A 19,087-nucleotide genomic window follows, 5' to 3' on the forward strand; every position below is an offset into this window, starting at 1 on the left:
CTTGTTGCTGCCATTGCATATGTTGCATTAAGTCCATAAATTTTGATAGCTCATCTCGAAGGTTTGAGCTAGGCGGTTGAGCTCCAAACATTGAAGTTCCAGCATTAGGTTCAGCTTCTATCTCCATTGATTCTACCTTATCAGGTACTTCAAACGATTGCATTGTGGGATCTTCTTCTTCATTAGGGTCCTCAGGTTCCTCACTTCCTTCAACTCGTTGCTATAAAACTGAGTCTCCAACTACTCGGTAGATGTCCCAATTTGTGATTGCGCCTTGGCTATACCCTGTCTTCCTTACATTTGTAAGAATTTCAGCTTTCAAGCATAAAATTATTATTGTAAACAGGAAGTGAGTAGGGCCAGAGCGTTTAACGGCACAATTTCGTATTTCCCTCAAAATGATCTTTCCCACATCAATGGTCTTACCAGTTAGGATCGAGTACAATAAGACCATTCGCTCTAACGAGATTGTAGTCCCATGTGAGCTAGGCATAAGGCTGAATCGGATGAAGTAAAACCATACCTTCGCGAGTGGCATCAAATATTCTTCTTGACAAGTGTGGATTCCTTATTTTGACACAGTCCATGTAGAACCCTGAACTGTCAGTTCCTCGAGAATTTCCTGCAAATTCTCAGGCTTGATATTTCTCATTAATGTGGAATATTCATCTTTTTCAAAATTAGGTAATTCAAAGAACTCATTAATAGCGTTTGAATTTATTGGTACCTTGATTCCGCGAACTGAAACTTCTGTCATCTCGCTTGAAGTTAAATTCGCATAGAACTCAAGAACTAGCTCCTCATCCATACTAGGTCTTTTTTCACAAAACAATTCCCAATTGAGGGTTTCAGCAACTTGACGAATACGTGCCATAAAGTCTCTATAGTTGCTTTCCTTTAATGTAAAGCCCTTCTCTGGATGCATCTGTTGGTTTTTGAAAATACTTTCGTATCTCACTTTGGCTTCTTCACAGTAGAACTTGTTTTGTGTTTCATCAATTTGAGCAGAAGCACGAGTTCTCTTGCGAGGCATGTTTAATCTAATCATAAGATGGAAAAATTATTTTCTCAAAAATTTAATAAAAATTATTAATAATTCAATGAATTGAAAAATTAACTAATTAAAAAAATTAAAAATTAAGAGAGAATTAGGTCTTACCACCTTTTTTTTTGTAAAAATATAAGAACTCTTAATAATAATAATAATAATTATGAAGAAAAAGATGGCAATTTAAAAGAAGGTTTGGAAGGCTTGGCTAAAGGGCTTGGTGTGCAAGGTGGCTAGGTGCTTGGATGGATGGTGCATGTGGGAGCAGCAATACAGCAAGGAGCCTTCGGCAGTAGGTCTAGCGTGGGCACTAAGGAGTTGGGTAATCGTGCATTGTGGCCTGGAGCAGTAGGCGTGCGTGGTTCGAAGCCTTGTGCAGGACTCGGCCTGGACAGCTATTGGGCAGGAGTAGCAGGCACGAGCTAAGACTGGAGCAATAGGCACGCGATGGAGCTAGACGTGTGGCGGTCTGCAGGGCATGTGCTGGTCAGTCAGCTCGGCTAGGCTTGCGGCACTTAGGGGTTTGGTGTTTTGGGGCTTTGAAGATGAATGAATGGAAGGAGAAAGGTTGATGGTATTTATAGATGGAAAAATAAGATTCGTAGTAGAATTCTTAGAAAATTAAAAAAAATCCTAAGTTCTAATTCTACTCAAAGTTTAACAACAATTAATAATTAAATATATGTATATGAAATTATCAATTGCCATTAATTTATTAAGATAACCATAAAATTTAATTAAAATACAATTAATCCTAATTCTAAGCTAAGTTGATAAAAATTAATATATAAATTATAATAAAAATATTATATATTAAGGTTTATCAAATTAATACATAATATTAAAAATATTTATTCTAGATGCTTTTTGAAAATATTTATAAGGAGAAGCATCTAGTTTTTATTATTTACAAAAAGAGCAATCAAAATTTAGAAATAATTCAATTAAGTCCCTAGACTTAATGAAAATTTAAAATTGAGCTGCAAATTAAAATGTGGATCAAAATTGACCCTTTTATTTGAAAAACTAAAAATTTATTTTTCCATTTAGGGAATAATTTATTAGGAAATTATGTCAAAATAAATTCCCAGGAAAGATTAGAGGGGTCACAAGTGGTCCCGCTTAAGTTCCAATCTCCTAGACAGATTTGATTTAAACATATTATACCCGAAAACATACCCTAGATCATTTATTCAAAAATAAAAACGAGAAATTAAGTATCTGATAAAATGAACAAGATTTTATCCCATTCAATTTTATCTCCCCAATAATGTTTCAGGCGCTGAGCATTAACTCGGAAATTACCTCCCTTACCTTGGAGTTCAACAACTCCATATGGATTGACTTGATGAATCGTAAATGGATCGAACCAACGTGATTTTAACTTACCTGGAAAGAACTTTAATCTAGAATTGAACAACAAGATTTGCTGACCTGCTTCAAATTCTCGGACTCGAATGTGTTTGTCATGCCATTTCTTGAGTCTTCCTTTAAGTAATTTTGCATTTTCTTATGAGAACATTCAGAACTCTTCTAGCATATTAAGTTGGAACATCCGTTTCTCTTTCGTGAGCTTAGGATCCAAATTAAGCTATTCAAAAGCCCAGTAAGCTTTGTGCTCTAACTCCAAGGGTAGATAACATGCTTTCCCAAAGACCAACCTGTAAGATGACATCCCTAAAGGTGTCTTGTATGCTGTTCTGTAAGCCCACAAAGCATCGTCCAGCCTTTTGGACCAATCTCGTTGGTTTGGACAAACTACCTTCTCAAGTATGCCTTTGATCTCCTTATTTGCCAATTCAACTTGCCCATTCATCTGCAGATGGTAAGCTGTTGCAACCTTGTGTTTCACTCCGTTCTTGTCTAATAACCATTTTAACCTCTTGTTCACAAAGTGGGACACTTCATCATTAATGATAGCTCTTGGGGTTCCAAACCTTGTGAACACGTGTTTCTGCAAGAACTTCATTACAACTTTCGCATCGTTTGTCGGATAAGCTTCAACCTCGACCCATTTGGACACATAGTCTACTACTACCAATATATATTTGTGACCAAAAGATAGAGGGAAAGGACCAAGAAAGTCAATACCCCATACATCGAACAATTCTACCTCAATGATATTTGTTTGAGGCATCTCATTTCTGTTGGTGACATTTCTGACCCTTGGCATCGGTTACAGCTCTTTACATATGCATATGCATCCTTGAATAGTGTTGGGCAAAAGAATCAAGCTTGCAATACTTTGGCCGCAGTATGAGTACCTCTGAAGTGTCCCCCACTCAGAGCTAAATGAGAATGGTATAAAATCTTTTATACTTCATCTTCTGCCATGCAACTCCTAATCATTTGATCTGCGCACTTTTTAAACAAATATGGCTCTTCCTGAAAATAGTACTTCACATCATTAAGAAACTTTCTCCTTTGTTGATACGTCTTATCAATTGGCATCAAACCAAAAGCTAAATAATTCAATATTATCAAACCAAAGGGTATTATGAACATGACTTACCTTCAGTATGTGTTCATCTGGAAACGTTTCCTGAATTGGTATAATAGGAGAATTCCCTTCTTGCGGCTCCAATCTGGACAAGTGATCTGCTACTTGGTTTTCTACTTCCTTTTGATCTTGAATTTCTAGATCGAAATCTTGAAGTAGAAGCACCCACCGGACTAGTCTCGGCGTAGCATCTTTCTTGGCAAGTAAGTACTTAATTGCCAAGTGGCCCGTATAGACAATCACTTTGGTACCTACAAGATAAGATCAAAACTTTTCAAAAGCAAATACAATAGCAAGTAACTCTTTTTCTGTTACCGTATAGTTCAGTTGAGATCTTGTAAGAGTCCGTCTTGTATAGTAGATAGGATGAAAAATTTTGTTCCTTCACTGGGCCATGATAGCTCCTATCACGAAGTCGCTTGCGTCACACATCAATTCAGATGGCAAATCCCAGTCTGGTGTGACAATTATGGTTGCGGTAACTAATCGACTCTTCAAATCCTTGAAAGCTCTTAATCATTCATCATTGAACTTGAACGTCATGTCCTTCTCCAATAATTTCCATAAGGGTTTAGCAATTTTGGAGAAGTCTTTGATAAATCTTCGATAGAAACCGGTGTGGCCCAAAAAGCTCCTATCACTCTTTACAGATGCTGGTGGTGGAAGCTTCTTAATAACGTCTACCTTCGCTTTATCTACCTCGATCCCATATGTCGTTATCTGATGCCCTAGAACAATTCCTTCTCGTACCATGAAATGGCACTTCTCCCAGTTAAGTACGAGGTTCGTTTCTTCACATCGCCTTAGTACATTTACTAGATTGGCTAAGCAATCATTGTAAGTATCTCCAAATACTAAAAAGTCATCCATAAAAACTTCCAAGTACTTCTCAACCATGTCAGTAAAAATAGACATCATACATATTTGAAATGTAGCAGGTGCATTACATAAACCAAATGGTATGCGTATAAATACAAATGTACCGTACGAATAGATGAACGTCGTCTTGTGTTGATCTTTTGGTGCTACTGTAATCTGATTATACCCTGAGTATCCATTGAGAAAATAGCAATAATCTCACCCCGCGAGTCTATCCAGTGTTTGGTCCAAGAACGGTAAAGGAAAGTGATCTTTCCTAGTCGCCTTGTTCAACTTCCGGTAATCGATGCAAATCCTCCATCCCGTAACTGTTCTAGTTGGTATCAACTCATTATTCTTGTTCTCTACAACTGTGATACCTTCTTCTTTTGGCACACACTGGACCGGACTTACCCACGAATTGTTTGAGATAGGTTAAATGATACCCACATCTAACTACTTGATAATCTCCTTTTTCACCACGTCCTTCATGATGGTGGGTTCAGTCTTCGTTGTCCATCAATCGTCCCTTTTTCTCCATCTTCCAGGATAATCTTGTGCATGCATACAGATGGACTAATACCGCGAATATCGACTATGGTCCATCCGATAGCCTTCTTGAATTGTTTCAAGATTAAGATAAGTTTCTCTTCTTGCTCAATAGTCAATTCTACTGAAACAATCACGGGCAAAGTAGAAGCGTTACATAAATAAACGTATTTTAAATGTGAAGGTAATACCTTGAGTTCTAATTTAGGTGGTTCCTTGATTGATGCTTTTGGTTGGGCATACAACATCTTCTCTAACTCTAAAAATTCAAAACGAGATTGTGGATTAAATCCCCTTTGATTAGCCTCTAGCAAGGCTAAGTACTCATCCTCCTCTTCATTGTTTGGAGGGTCCGATGTCAAAATTCTTTTCAGTGGATCCTCAACAGAGTTGAGTTCCTTTTCCACTATTAAATCCTCTAAGTCAGATACTGCAGAACAATCATCAACCGCGTCAGGAAATTGCATAGACTTAAAAACATTAAATGTTACCTGATCATCCTGAACATGCATTCGTAAGCTCGCCCTTCTGCACATTAATAAAGGTCATTCCAGTTGCTAAGAATGGTCTTCCTGGGATAATTAGTACTTCTTTGTCTGCTTCAAAATCTAGAATCACAAAGTTAGAAGGAAAGATGAATTTATCTACACGTACCAATACATCCTCAATTTTTCCTTTTGGATGTGCTAAGGATCGATCTGCTAGTTGAAGTGTAACCGTAGTATGTCTAACTTCATCTATCACCAACTTTTTAAATATTGACATAGGCATCAAGTTTATACTTGCACCCAAGTCACACAGTGCCTTACCACAATATGTTGCTCCAATGTTGCAAGGTATGGTAAAACATCCAGGATCCTTCAGCTTTGGGGGTAGTTTGTCTTGAACATATGTGCTGCATTCCTTCGTCAGAGCTACCGTTTCAAATTCTCTTAGTCTTCACTTCTTAGACAGGATATCTTTCATAAACTTGACGTAGTTCAACATTTGTTCAAGTGCTTCTACCAACGGGATGTTGATATGAAGTTGCTTGAGTACATCAAGGAACTTCTTGAATTGAATTTCCTATTTCTGCTTTTGAAGTCTTTGAGGGTAAGGTGGTGAAGGTTTCATTACTAGAACTGGTACAGGTTCATTCGTCTTTGGTGGCAATTCTACATCTAATGCATTTGTTAGTTGATCAAAATTAGGTGGTTCTAAGGTTACCTTATTAGATTTTGCAGGTTTTGGTTCTGGTGAAACTGGAATTTCAACGCTCGGTTGAGCTTCCTCTGAGTCTTGAATGTTAGCTGGTTCCTTTTCAGCTTCGATAGTGTTAGGCTCTACTATCTTTCTGCTCCTCAATGTTAACGCTTTGCAATGTTCCTTCCCCAAATTTCTTGGATTCTTTGTATCATTAGGTAAAGTACCTTATGGTCAGTTTCTGAGTTTAGTTGCAAGTTGGCCCATCTGGTTCTCCAAGTTCTTCAATGTAGTTGCTTTGCTTTGAATTAAGGCATCATTCTTCACCATGTAAGCCTTTAGTAGATTCTCTAAGCTATTGGATGATTCAGTTTGAATTGGTTTCTGAACTTGTTGGGAAAAACTAGGCGGCTGGGTCGGTCTAGGTTGGGCGTAGTTGTTAATGGTTCTAGCCTCTTGGTTACTCTAGGAAACGATGGGTTATAAAAGTTGGATTGCATTCCTTGCCCTCCTCGATTTTGGTTTTGGTTACCCATGTAATATACAATTCGGGGTTCGATGAACATTCTTTGAGCAAATGTCCTTCCCCACAATAAACACGGGCTATACTCTCAAATTGGTGAGGTGGTTGGGCTACAAAACTGTTTAATGGTAAGATTCTTAAGCATTGAGGATATTAAAGATACCTGAGATGCGAGTGAAGTGAGAGCATCCACTTTATTTACTCCAGTGACTCGTCTTCCTGATGCGGCTCGATTGGTTGGCCATTGATAATTGTTATTGGTGATCCTCTCGATGATTTCGTAAGCCTCATTGTAAGACTTAGAAAGAAGAGCACCATTAGCGGAGGCATCCACTACCATCCTCGTGTGAGCATTGAGACCATTATAAAATGTCTTAAGTTGGATGTAATGTGGGATTCCATGATGAGGGAATTTCCATAATAATTCTTTGTATCATTCCGATGCCTCATATAAGGACTCATCATCCATTTGTTGGAATCCAATGATCTCGTTTCTCAACTTAGCGTTTTTGCTTGGTGGAAAATACTTCATGAGGAATCTTTTGGCTAACTCTTGCCATGTGGAAATTGAGTTTGGTGGCAATGATTTCAACTAGGCTCGAGCTCTGTCCCTTAATGAGTACGGGAATAGCTTCAACTGTAATACATCTTCGGATACTCCGACTAATTTGAAAGAGTCGCTCACCTCCATAAATAGTCTTAAATGAAGATGAGGATCTTCGGTAGACATTCCACTGAATTGGCCCACTGTCTGAAGCATCTGGAACATGACTGGCTTCAGCTAGAATTGTTGTGCCTCAATTTTGGGTGTCCTAATACCCGGAATAAGATCATTAAACACCAGCACAACATATTGTCTTAAGGCTCTATCCCTATCATCAGCAAGAAGGATAGGATTTTTAAGGTTTGCTCCATTTCCTTGATTCATATTCTCGAAATTCATTCCTTCAGTCTTTCTCTGGTTCGCTTGTCTTCTTCGTTGTCGAAAGGTTCATTCTATCCCAAGGTCTACAGGGAGAAGTCAATAATCTAGTCAATACTCATAAACACTTGTAATAATCACAGAAAAATTAAGTGAGGAAAAATTTAAATAGGAAAATAAACCAAAATGTAAAACTAACAAATTCACACATAATGACTTTTTTAAAACAGTCCTCGGCAACGACGTCAAAAACTTGGAACGATAGAAAATTTGCAAGTGTACACAATCACAACAAGTAATAAAGTGACAAGTAAATGTCGAGTTATCGTACCCACAGGGACTATAAAAAGAATTAGTTATGAAATTAATTGCAAAACACTTTGGCGAGGTAAAAATAATTTGGTTTTAAAATATGTTAAAAAACTATTTAAAAACTAAGTAAATAATTAAAATAAAACAAAGGAGTTCTAATGCACGATTTCAAATATGATTTAATCAAGATAACATACTTGTGTTGGATTAATTACATCTCTTTAACTTAGAATTATTAAACTTATGTTTATATTGCTACGAATAAATTCACAACAACTAGGTAATTTCCTACCTACTGCTCATACATACTTATTAAATTAATCAATCTCTTGAACATTTTTCAATGTCAATCCAAGTGGTTAATTAATCTTCACAAGCATATAAAATATTAAGTGAGGTAATAGGGTATTTTTACCTTGAAACAGTTTAATCACAAAAATCTTGCAAGTAATGCAAGGCATATGTATCGCCGAATACAATGCTAATTTAAACTTCAGATACCTTAGAAGAATAAACATGCACTGATTAAGCATTGTGTCTATTAATTATAATTTCAATATGATTTAATAATTAATTCATTAGTTATTTAACAATTATATTGCAAAAATAACTTAGGCATGATTTTACTTAACCAAGCAATTTACCAAGGCCTATAACAGCATAAACATCATTTTAACAATTCAAGCAGGAAAAATATAATCAACCCAACATAAAATTAATTTAAGTTAAATTGATTAAAATAACCATTTCAATAGCATAAATATTCATAAACATGTTCGTCAAAACAACACAAAAATTAAAGAGATAGGGAACAAGAAGCAAATCCGGTGTTTCTCCATGGCTTGACTAGTTGCTCCGTTCTTCGTTCTTCGTTGCCCTCGGCTATCAAGGTAGCTTATGAACACCTACTTTCTGCTCCAAAATGGCTGATGAGAGCCTCTTTCCCAAGAGAAGAAATCGGCACTTGAACAAAAAGGGAAATGGGATAGAAAAATAATGGAGAGAAAAGTGAGAGAGGAGAAAAGAGAATGAGAGAATGTTGTGGGATTGAGGGATGGTTTGAATGATCAGCAAGGGGTGGATTTTATAGCATATTTTGGCTGCTAAAAATAGAAAATTCCAGAGCCAAAGAGAACCCCTATGGCTGGCCATCTACTTGGCAAAAGTTGAGACTTTCAACTTTGCTAAAAGTAGCCTGGGGCAAATTTACAAAGCCACAATTAAAGGTGGGGTTTGAATGCAATTTGGAAGTCTTTCAAGTGTGTTTTTGCAAGCATATTTAATCAGATAAAATACTGATTCGGGTCAGCATATGAATGGTTCTGGGCTTCCCAATTAGTGGCTATTCAGTTCACTCAATTTGGTTCGACCCGTGCGGTTCAACTAGACCCTTTCTCCATAATTAATTAAAAATAATTTATTTAACCCAAATTAAATGGGGAATAAATTAAAATTAATTAAATTATGAATTAATACACATTTCTGGACTGTCTTAGGCTGGAAATTAATGTGCCTCGATCCTTCAAATTGCTTCTCAGTTTTGTGCTTTCAACAGTGTCAGCCGAGCCAATTTTCGCCCTTTGCGCGAATCTGTCGAAAGTAGTCAAAATTAAGTATAAAATTCACCATTATCATATTTTTAACACAATTTAATTATTTTATAATATTTAATTATTTTTTTACAAGGATTTAACCGGATTTGCACGAATTTAAGTAAAAATGGGTATGAAAAAACATATAAATTTTTGTGTTTCCAAAGCAACACTAGAATTTTGTACTGCTAAAGAGATCATGAAAATTTTGGAGGATTTTCTCGAAGTCCAAGTTGCATTGGCTCGACAATCCACTGTTACAAATTTGACGACCTCTCAATAAAAACGTAGTACTCTAGTCACAGAACATATGCTTAAGCTTATACAATTCTTTGTGAAAGCGGGGGACAATGGGGTTGAAGTGGATGTGAACACTTAGATTGAAATAGTGTTCAAATCCTTGACTAAGGATTTTGCTAGCTTTAGGGTCGCTTACAACTTGGGTAACAAGGCACTTACCTTGATTCAATACATGAAGGAATTATAATCCTATGAGTTGATGTTAAATGGTGGTAAGTCAGTCCAGGAGAAACCTAAGAAAAACTTAGCTGTGGGCCTCTTATCCTCTATGGGGAAGTAGAAAGCTAAAGGAAAGAAGAAACCGACTAAGTCTTCGGTTCCACCTCGTATGAATAGGAAGAAGACTAAGAAGTCAAAAGATTCTAAAATGATCAAATGTTTCTTTTGCAATAGGAAATGACACTTAAGACCAAACTGGTAGGGGTATTTTGATTACCTAATTGAAAAGGGCAAATGTATCGAACTCTTTGTGGTTGAAGCTTGCTCAGTGGAAAGATCAATTGACAATTGGGTTATTGATTCTGAAGCCACTAACTATCTGTGTGTTTCTTTACAAGGGTTCAATGAAATGAGAAGTCTGTGTGACAAGAGTCTCTTATTGTAAACATGATATCGGGGCTATGCTTCAGTTGAAGCAGTGGGAGAAGTTATTTTACATTTTAATAATTTTAGAAAGATTGTTTTAAAGGATGTATTTTTTGTACCTTATTTTAAGAAGAACTTATATAACACCCCCAAACCCGGCCTAGAAGTTATGGTCGAATCTAGCGTGTCACATCGAAGTGTTTTTCAAAAATTGATCCTTTAGATAAAAGTCCCTTACTGAATTTAAACCCTTTTATTATTATTTAACAAAATTTCTCGTCAAATGTTTACCTTATTAACCATCAGTGTTATATTAAATTGATTTAAAAACACGGAAGCTTTTCAAGTCGATGAAGTTTAAAACGCCTATTCTAGAAAAAAATAATTGTTTTAAAAACTCGTCTTTACCTAGACTAGCAGTTTAAGAATATAAATAAACCAAAGCCCAATTAAAACTAAAACCCACAAACGGTAATTTAAATTAAATAAAGTCAAATGCAAGACACAGCAGTCGTGTCGCCACCTCTAAGTCCCTTGTAGCACTAAATCGTCTAAGGTTGGGGATAACCTGTACAGTTAAAAAGAAAGGGTGAGTTTACGAAAACTCAGTGTGTAATCCCCTATCAGTCAAACAGTAAACAATGCATGCAGTAACAGTCTACGCCTGGGCCCTATCCAGTATCAGTACTGTCTGGGCCTTAGCCATATATAGTAACTGAACAGTCTGGGCTTTAGCCCTATACAGTAATAGTGTGGGCCTAAGCCTAATACAGTATCAGTATAATATAATGCAATTAAGCATCCCACCCAAATCCAACCAGCACACCACCCTTACCAACCAAGACGCCATGTGGGGATGTCAATCGACCCACCCAGCTAGCACACCATTATCGCAACAAAGCTGCCAGTAATAATAATGCAGCATAGCTGCCATAAACGGTAAATGTAGCAAAGCCACAAGTATTAGTAATTGTGGCATAGCCACTAGTAACAGTGAATGTGACATAGGTACCAGTACAAAACTTCCTCCATATCCCATACAGCATGTCGTGTCATAAATATTATGTGTATGCAAAGTCATACTCAGTAAAATCATGTATGTAAATCATAAACACATCCGTAATATGAAACATAAAGGCATAATTGACATTTTACCATATAGGGGTATTACGGTCATTTTACCATATAGAAGCATTACGATCATTTAAGCTTATAGGGGGATTGCGTTCATTTTACCCTACAGGGGCATTTCGATAATTTTACAAATCGAGGTCTTAACGACCCAACCAAAAGCCCATCGTTGCCTCAAGCAACTTAAGTAATCTAAACAGATATAACAGTTCAAATGGGCCTAAGGCCCATACTCGGCCTAAGTGAGCCCACACGCTCGTGTATCCCATTTAGCCCAAATTAAGATACGGCTATGTGTACACCATAGCCTGGTTCATTAATAGTCACTTATTGTAGATTTTATGCTCGTGGGCCCACACGGCCCATTTCAGCCCATCAAGGCCCCAAAAAACCTAGGTCATGTGCGAGACATGATAAGTCTATCTACTTCCCACTTAACAGCAGAATTTACCCACAATGGCCCATGGGCCTGTTGGCCCATACGACCCATTTAACCTAAAACTATTCACGGCGGTACAAAAAACCTTGCCCAATTCGAAACTTACCACATAACATACATTTTATCCGTGTGGGCCCACAGCCCATTGGGCCCACGCACCCTAGTCTGGCCCAATGTGGCCCAGAATGGCCTATGCCATATACCCGACATGACAAGCCCAACCATATTCCACCTAGCAACTGATTTGACGCAAGCGGGCCCACGGTCCCATTGGGCCTATTCGGCCTATTATGGTTGAAGCACATAGATTCATTCATGGCAGCCTATTCCACCGTAAACCCACGTTTTGTGGGCTTGGTTCACCATACGTGCGATCGCACGCTCGTGTGGCATCATACACCATGTTTTCAGCTTTTCGGCATTTTGCCGGCCTACAGTCATAGCAGAGTAAACATCACGCACATTTTTGGTTTTTCAGGCGATTATCAAACAAGGCATCCGATTACGCACCTGATCATTTATTGTACTAAGAATTCACGATCGCTAGAACCTATATTCAACATAACATCGGTTAATCACTTAGCAATATAGTTAAAAGAATCTTAACAAAAACCCCTAGCCAAAGGATCGACTACCACTTGCCGTGGTCAACTGTGATTTGCCTACTTAGTCCAAAGTTTAGTACAGCCACCCTTCCACAACCTGGCAGAAAGTCCCGAACTGTCAACACCCCACGTCCCTTAAATGTTGGGGCAGAGGCTATGCGTCCACTCCCATTCGGCACCATTGACATCCCTTTATTGCTAGAATCCCCTTTGCTCATCGCGAGTTCTATCAGATGGATAACCAAATGCAGATAGATTCGTCTCACATAAAGGAAAGCACAATCGGCTAACAATTATAACCGAATGGGTTGGGAGGAAGAGGAGCAGTGATATTCAGCCAAACTCATAGAAGAGAAATAGAGAGAGTTGAGGGAAAAATCGTTAATGCTTAAGAAAAAAAAAGGAAGGCCGACACTCAATCGAAACAAAAGATGTTGAATCAAAAGAAACAAGAAATAAGAGTGAGAGCGAAAGAGAATCGGTTACAAGGGAAAGAAAGACGAAAAAAATAGAGAGGGAGGAGAGATGGTGAATTCGGCTAATACCCATATTGAGTAGGGGAAGAGTATTGACTTATAAAGAGAGTAGGAGACAGAAAAGAATCGATTAATAGGGACAGAAGAAGAGTAGAACCCACAAGTAAAAATACTTGAATGGTACCAAATCGGCTACTCCAAAACAAAAAGTGCAGAAAACCAGAAATAGAAATGTCAGGAGAGAACCACTAAAGCCAAAATTTCTCTCTCATTTCCCCCTAGCCGAATTCCCAAGCAATGCTTTAGAGTCCCAATCGGCCACAACACCTTACCAACCTCTCATTTCAAATTTCCTTGATTTTCTCCCTAAATTCCTCATTAACTTGCTCCACAAATCCCTCCAAGACCGAATAAAACTCCACCTTGTAGAGTTTCAGTCCAACACCATTTCTCATGATGCAAGGAAGTAAAATAAATACTCCCTTACGCATTATGAGATTCGAACTCAAGCTCCCTCAACCTTAGAAACATGCCACTACCACTTAGCCACAGGCTCCTTTTGTGTCACATTCTATCCTTAATTAATTATAAGGTCTATAGGCTCAAGTCTAGGTTCCTTTAAAAGAAAAACCAATATAAATTGCACATTATGAGATTCGAACCTAAGCTCCCTTGAAACCTTAATGGCGCCCCAACCACTAGACTACATGCTTCCTTATGTCATTTATTTAACACAATAATTTAAAAGGCCATCATCCAAGCATCCAGGGTTTTATTCACTTAAAACAAAAATTTTTGCTAAAGCCCAGGTTTGAACCCATGACTTCTCCAACACTCCTAAACACTCCTAATCACTTAACCACTGCAGTAGACGATCAATTGTGTCATTCACTTGCATAACTAAATTTCAATTCCTCTGATACGTGAAGCCTATTTCTTCTAGGCCCAAATTTGGGGCGTTACAACTCTACCCCCTTAAAAAAATTTCGTCCTCAAAATTTCCAACTATCAGAATTAGTCGCACAACCTAGCTTACCACACTACGCTCTCGTTGCGCACTCTAATCCTAACAATACAAGCACGCACCAAACCATCTATCCATCGGAGCGGATAGATATTACATGCATACCATTCCTAGAACACACACAGAATAAATAAAAACTTTAAATTCAAGTGTAGTAATACAATCTAATATCTAATGAAATCACAGTGTTTCTATCTACTACTTTTCAATGAAACAAACAACAGTTTCAGAATCTTACGAATTCGGCGCCGAAGACTCGGTGTGCCACACGATCAGTGAAACATTTTCAATTCTTCAATTTTTTTAAAACAGTTCTTTCAAAAATTCAAAATTTGAAAAACCCATTCCACAGCCGAGTTTTGCAATTTGGCTCTGATACTACTAAATGTAACACCCCAAACCCTGTCTAGACATTATGGCCGAATTTGGCGTGTCACATCGAAGTGTTTTTCAAAAATTGATCCTTTAGATAAAATCCTTTACTGAATTTAAATCCTTTTATTATTATTTAACAAAATTTATCATCAAAATGTTTACCTTATTAACCATCAGTGTTATATTAAATTGATTTAAAAACACGGACGCTTTTCAAGTCGATGAAGTTTAAAACGCTTGTTTTAGAAAACAATAATTGTTTTAAAAACTTGTCTTTACCTAGACTAGCAGTTTAAGAATATAAAAAACCAAAGCCCAATTAAAACTAAAACCCAAAAATGGCCTTATTACAAAATTAAAAACCCAAAAGTGAAATTTAAATTAAATAAAGTCAAATGTAAGACACAGCAGTCGTGTGGCCACTTCCAAGTCCCTTGCAGCACTAAATCGTCTAAGGTTGGGGATAACCTGCACAGTTCAAAAGTAATGGTGAGTTTACGAAAACTTAGTGTGTAATCCCCTATCAGTGAAACAGTAAACAATGCATGCAGTAACAGTCTGGGCCTAGGCCTTATCCAGTATCAGTATAGTCTAGGCCTTAGCCCTATACAGTAACTGAATAGTCTGGGCTTTAGCCTTATATAGTAACAGTATGAGCCTAAGCCCAATACAGTATCAATACAGTATAATGCCATTATGCATCCCACCCAAATCCAACCAACACACCACCCGTACCATCGAACACACCATATGGGGATGTCAATCGACCCACCTAGCGAGCACACCAATATCGCAAAAAAGTTGGCAGTAATAATAATGCAGCATAGCTGCCAGAAACAAGAAAATGTGGCAAACCACCAGTATTAGTAATTGTGGCATAGCCACCAATAATAGTGAATGTGACATAGTCATCAGTATAGAACTTCATCCATATCAATGCCCCAACCCCATGCAGTATGTCGTATCATAAATATTATGTGTATGTAAAGTCATACTCAGTACAATCATATATGTAAATCATAAGCACATCTGTCATATGAAACATAAAGGCATAATCAACATCTTGCCATACAGGGGTATTACGGTTATTTTACCTTATAGGGCATTACGGTCATTTTACCCCACAGGGGCATTACAGTCATTTTACCCTACAGGGGCATTACGGTCATTTTACAAATTGGGGTCTTAACGACCCAATCACAGGCGCATTGTCGCCTCGAGGGACTTAAGTAATCTAAACAGTTATAACGGTGCAAATGGGCCTAAGGCCCATACTCAGCCCAAGTGGGCCCACACGCTCGTGTAGCCCATTTAGTCAAAATTAAGATACGGCTATGTGTACACCATAGCCCGGTTCATTAAAATCACTTATTGCATATTTTATCCATGTGGGCCCACGAGCCCATTGGGCCCACACGGCCCATCGAGGCCCAAAACAACCTAGGTCATGTGCGTGACATGATAAGTCTATCTACTTCCCGCTTAATAGTGAAATTTACCCACACGGGCCCACAGGCCTGTTGGGCCCCTACGGCCCATTTAACCCAGAACTATTCACGGCTGTATGAACAACCTAGCCCAGCCCAAAACTTACCACATAACATACATTTCATCCGTGTGGGCCTATAGCCCATTGGGCCCACACAACCCAGTCTGGCCCAACGTGGCCTAAAACGGCCTATGCCATGTACACGACATAACAAGCCCAACCATATTCCACCTAGCAGCTAATTTGACACAAGTGGGCCACGGGACCATTGGGCCTATTCGGCCTATTCTGGCCTAAGCCAATAGATTCGATCATGGCGGCCTCTTCCATCGTAAACCCACGTTTTGTGGGCTCAGTTCACCACACGTACGATTTCACGCTCGTGTGGCATCATACGCCATGTTTTCGGCTTTTCGGCATTTTGTCGGCCTATAGTCATAGTAGAGTAAACATCACGCACATCTTAGCCTAGACTGTATTGAACAGTCTGGGCTTTAGCCCTATACAGCAATAGTTTGGACCTAAGCCCAATACGGTATCAATACGGTATAAAGCAATTATGCATCCCACCCAAATCCAACCAGCACACCACCCGTTCCAACCAACACGCCATGTGGGGATGTCAATCGACCTACCCAGCCAGCACACCAATATCGTAACAAAGCTTCTAGTAATAATAATACAGCATAGCTGCCAGAAACAGTAAATGTGGTAAAGCCACCAGTATCAGTAATTGTGGCATAGTCACCAGTAACAGTGAATGTGACATAGTCACCAGTATAGAACTTCCTCCATATCAAAATCCCAACCCCATATAGTATGTTGTGTCATAAATATTATGTGTATACAAAGTCATACTCAGTACAATCATGTATGTATATCATAAGCACATCCGTCATACAGAACATAAGGGCATAATTGACATTTTACCATCAGGGGTATTACGATTATTTTACCCTACAGGGGCATTACGGTCATTTTACCCTACATGGGCATTACAATCATTTTACCCTACAGGGGCATTTCGATAATTTTACAAATCGGGGTCTTAACGACCCAACAGAAAGCCCATCGTCCCTTCAAGTGACTTAAGTAATCTAAACAGATAAAACGGTGCAAATGGGCTTAAGGCCCACACTCGGCCCAAGTAGGCCCACACGCTCGTGTGGGCCATTTAGCCCAAATTAAGATACGGCTATGTGTACACCATAGCCCTGTTCATTAATAGTCACTTACCGCAGATTTTATCCGTATGGGCCCATGAGCCCATTGGGCCCGCACGACCCATTTTGACCCATCGAGGCCCAAAATAACCTATGTCATGTGCGCGACATGACAATTCTATCTACTTCCTACTTAACATTAAAATTTACCCACACGGGCCCACAGGCTTGTTGGGCCCATACAGCCCATTTAACCCAGAAATACTCACGGCGGTACGAATAACCTAGCCCAGTCCAAAACTTACCACATAACATACATTTTATACGTGTGGGCCCATAGCCCATTAGGCCCACACGGCCCAGTCCAGCCCAACGTGGCCCAAAACAGCCTATGCCATGTACGCGACATAACAAGCCCAACCATATTCCACCTAGCTGCTGATTTGACACAAGCGGGCCCATTGGGCAAATTCGGCCCATTATGGCCTAAGACCATGGATTCGTTCATGGCGGCCTCTTCCACCGTACACCTATGTTTCATGGGCTCAGTTCACCACACGTGTGATTGCACGCTCGTGTGGCATCATACGCCATGTTTTCAGTTTTTTAGCATTTTACCGGCCTAGAGTCATAGCAGAGTAAACATCACACACATTTTAGCCTAGATTGTAATGAACAGTCTGGGCTTTAGCCCTATACAGTAATAGTGTGGGCCTAAGCCCAATACAGTATCAGTACAGTATAATGCAATTCTGCTTCCCACCCAAATCCAACCAGCACACCACCCGTACCAACCAACACACCGTGTGGGGATGTCAATTGACCCACCCAGCCAGCACACCAATATCGCAGCAAAGCTGCTAGTAATAATAATGCAGCATAGCTGCTAGAAACAGTAAATGTGGCAAAGCCATCAGTATCAGTAATTGTGGCATAGCCACCAGTACAAAACTTCCTCTATATCAAAATCCCAACCCCATGCAGTATGTCTTGTCATAAAAATTATGTGTATGCAAAGTCATACTTAGTACAATCATATATGTAAATCATAAGCACATCTATCATACGAAACATGAGGGCATAATTGACATTTTTCCATACAAGGGCATTACGGTCATTTTACCCTATAGGGACATTACGGTCATTTTACCCTACAGGGGCATTACGGTTATTTTACCCTACAGGGGCATTATGGTCATTTTACCCTACAGGGGCATTTCGATAATTTTATAGATTGAGGCCTTAATGACTGAACCAAAGGCCTATCGTCACCTCGAGCGGCTTAAGTAATCTAAACAGATATAACGGTGCAAATGGGCCTAAGGCCCATACTCAGCCCAAGTGGGCCCACACGTTTGTGTTGCCCATTCAATCCAAATTAAGATACGGCTATGCGTACACCATAGTTCGGTTCATTAATAGTCACTTACTGTAGATTTTATCCGTGTGGGCCCACTAGCCCATTAGATCCACACGGCCCATTTCAGCCCATCAAGGTCCAAAACAACCTAGGTCATGTGTGCGACATGGCAAGTCTATTTACTTCCCGCTTAACAGTGAAATTTACCCACACGGGCCCAAGGGCCCGTTGGGCTCATACAGCCCATTTAACCCATAACTATTCATGGCTGTATGAACAACCTAGCCCAGTCCAAAACTTACCACATAACATACATTTTATCCGTGTGGGCCCATAGTCCGTGTGGGCCCAAAGCCCATTGGGCCCACACGGCCCAGTCCGGCCCAACGTGGCCCAGAACGGCCTATGCCATGTACGCGACATGACAAGCCCAACATATTCCACCTAGAAGCTAATTTGACACAAGCGAGCCCACGGGTCTATTGGGCCTATTCGACCTATTATGGCCTAAGCCCATGGATTCGTTCATGGTGGCCTCTTCCACTGTACACCCATGTTTCGTGGGCTCGGTTCACCACACACACTTGTGTGGCATCATACGCCATGTTTTCGGCTTTTCAGCATTTTACCGGTCTATAGTCATAGTAGAGTAAA

At 39.2% G+C, this 19,087-nt stretch overlaps 1 non-coding gene across 1 annotated transcript; it reads left to right on the plus strand.

Moving 5' to 3' along the window:
* Positions 1 to 7,055: 7,055 nt before the first annotated feature.
* Positions 7,056 to 7,162, plus strand: LOC121231342 (small nucleolar RNA R71). The gene has a single exon (XR_005929402.1). It is a non-coding gene; the product is annotated as a small nucleolar RNA R71 (small nucleolar RNA).
* The last annotated feature ends 11,925 nt before the right edge of the window (positions 7,163 to 19,087 follow it).

The sequence above is a fragment of the Gossypium hirsutum genome, chromosome A06 (genome assembly GCF_007990345.1).
Source record: "Gossypium hirsutum isolate 1008001.06 chromosome A06, Gossypium_hirsutum_v2.1, whole genome shotgun sequence".
In the NCBI taxonomy this organism is placed as follows: domain Eukaryota; kingdom Viridiplantae; phylum Streptophyta; class Magnoliopsida; order Malvales; family Malvaceae; genus Gossypium; species Gossypium hirsutum.